The sequence below is a fragment of the Rhynchophorus ferrugineus genome, unplaced genomic scaffold (assembly GCF_030347505.1).
Source record: "Rhynchophorus ferrugineus isolate W39M unplaced genomic scaffold, kcgeb_rfMv2 rfM8, whole genome shotgun sequence".
In the NCBI taxonomy this organism is placed as follows: Eukaryota; Metazoa; Arthropoda; class Insecta; order Coleoptera; family Curculionidae; genus Rhynchophorus; species Rhynchophorus ferrugineus.
The window spans coordinates 6476880-6479505 of record NW_027472587.1 but is presented as its reverse complement, the minus strand read 5'-3'; the positions used below and the strand labels follow the sequence as shown (position 1 = coordinate 6479505).

General features: G+C 31.3%; 1 long non-coding RNA gene across 1 annotated transcript; it reads left to right on the top strand.

Annotated features, from left to right (window-relative positions):
* Nucleotides 1–1320: 1320 nt before the first annotated feature.
* LOC143200940 (uncharacterized) lies at nucleotides 1321–2264 on the top strand. The gene is made up of 3 exons (XR_013006852.1): nucleotides 1321–1448; nucleotides 1505–1579; nucleotides 2177–2264. It is a non-coding gene; the product is annotated as an uncharacterized LOC143200940 (long non-coding RNA).
* Nucleotides 2265–2626: the final 362 nt, after the last annotated feature.

Sequence of the window (2626 nt, the reverse complement as noted above, 5' to 3'; positions counted from 1 at the left end):
TAACCTTATTGTAATATTAATAATTTATAACGTTATCTATTGATATATTGGCTAAGAAATAGTTAAATTATTAGGTGCTTGCATGTATATTGATCAGTAATATTTATTGGTGAAAATGCGAAATATTAATGTAAACAAGTGTTAAACAATCTAACCTAACTTAAATTTGATGTTTTTGACATAGTTATACATAAAATAACAGTTTTCGATTTAGTTTCATTCTGTTATAGAAGTGTATACAGACGCTAATCATGGAACGCTGTAGAATGCATTTTCGACATTCGTAAATTTTGTTTATATTAATAAATTATGTTAAATTAAATGTTTATATTGAACATTAATTTATATTACCTTAAAGTGGCAGAAAAAGACAATGAATTGCGAAACCTATTGAACGAGAAACCAGTTAAAACTCACAAAGAATGTCTAGAAAACTAGATGAATAAACTGTTTCCAGGCATTTACTTTATCATATCTATTGGATTTACTGGACATGTGCATGTGCATTTTTGTACTAATAATTGTCGCAGTACATTCATTTTTCATCGTCGGTCACAATACGTCAGAGAAAACTTTTCTGTATAACGAAATTTTGAATATTCTCTAAATATATTCAATTATCTTAAACAAATTTCAAACATTGTTAAAACAACAAATATATCTAAGATGAATACATTTATTTTGACCTACTGACTGAATATAAATCTAATAAGTTTGAGAGCAAAAGTCACTGGCTAGAGCAACGTTACTATATCGCAACAAGATGTTAAAAATATTCAGATATGAGTAGAAACTCAAAATTACACAATGCGCGATATATAGTATGTTTCAGGTTGATTGATTGATATTTTTTAAAATATTTTAACTGTAAGCATTTTTTGGAGACTATCAACTCGGAGAAATATTAATTAACTCTCAGAAGAACTAAAACTCTTCTGTCAATTGCGTTTTCCAAGGTACCCCAAAATAATCAGGCAGTTTCTTTATATAATAAATCAATAAAATCAATAACGAAACTTACACAACGAATATAGAAACAAAATGGAAGTTTTTGAGGCAGTTATGAAGTTACTCACAATTAGGACACATATGCTTCTCAGTTTGACCCATTAGGAAAGAATGAGTAAATAGCAGTGACCAATTAGCAACATGTAGTACTTTGTTGTTACAAAAGGAATAGCAGGAGAAAACCAGTCTTTCTTAATGTGGAAAAGCTTATTTTCCTCCTCCAGCAGGTCCGACCCAAACGGCCCCAGGCATCTATCTTACGATCTATAGATGGAGAAAAATATTTATAGTATAATGTATTTATATTTTGTTGGTGAGTTTATCAGCCGGTTCGTTCCCGTGTATTCCCCTATGACGAAATCCTATGACGATGAATCCGATGCTACTTTGTCGAGACACAACCAGACTGTACAATTCAAGGATTTGCACCACTAGCAGATGTAAGGAAAATACGTTATCGATAGTTTTAGAGTCTCCTTTATTGCGAACATTTCAGCTGTAAGAATAATGGAAATAGAGAGAAGACTAAATATTTATTGTGAGAGGAGAGGACTATAGAGGAGCTAGAGCCGTACGTATAAACAACTTCACAATTAGGGTACTCTATAGGATTTGAAGGAATAATTTTTGAATGGTTAGTGAGCTTAAATTTTGTTTATTATAAGACGCTAAAGAACAATTTATTTTAATAATGGGCAAAAATACATGGCGGCTCGGATGTGAAATATATGGAATCTTGGAGCCTTGATCCCAGTTTTTTTTCTGCAGCCAAGCTATATAAGAATCTGTGACTTACTTATATAAGAGTTTCGAAAGTTAATTGGTTCTATAGATGTGAGGCATTGCATGCTGGTTATAGGACTAGGGCTTCTAGTTCCCATTTAAAGGCAGCATCTTGTATTGTTTCTACTCTTCGTAAATAAGTGGTAGATGCTGAATTATGCTGAATTATGAATTATGTAAGAACATTCATCGATGCTTCGGTTTTTTTTCGGTTTCAAGTTCAACATGACACTATAATAACATTAAGAAAACATTGTTATATTAAATATATACTTTTTCATCATACTTTTACTCAATTATTTATTGCATGAATAAGTTTATAGATATAAGTTTATTAAAAGTGTTGCCTATACTTAACCGCGTTTTTTTTTTCTTTTTTTTTCAGGAAGCCTATTGATACGTGTGGAAAATTCCTTGGTTCGTGTTTCGTTGGAAAAGTTTTGGTTGGTAAAGCCTTGACTAGGACGAGTTAGTTTGTAGTCAATACTTCACTCAATCAATTTAAATGTACAGCGATCTTCCAGGATCGATGAAAGAAAATTCAAAAACTAGTTGAAGGTCATATCATAACCATCTTCCTGAAACGAGGAGAAAAAAAAGGGGAAACCTATATTTTAATATATATTTATTTCTTCATGTTATCTACTGCAGAATGCGTAAATACTAGGAATAGATTGTAAAGAATCTGAAAATTATACCCTAGCTAACATTCTCTCTTTTATCGATTACATTTCAGGACCTTGATAGACATTATGCCTTCGTGCTGTCATCGGCCATTCAAACGGCATTTTTATGTTGGATAAATAGTTTATTTTTTCAATCAGCCCCCAAAAAA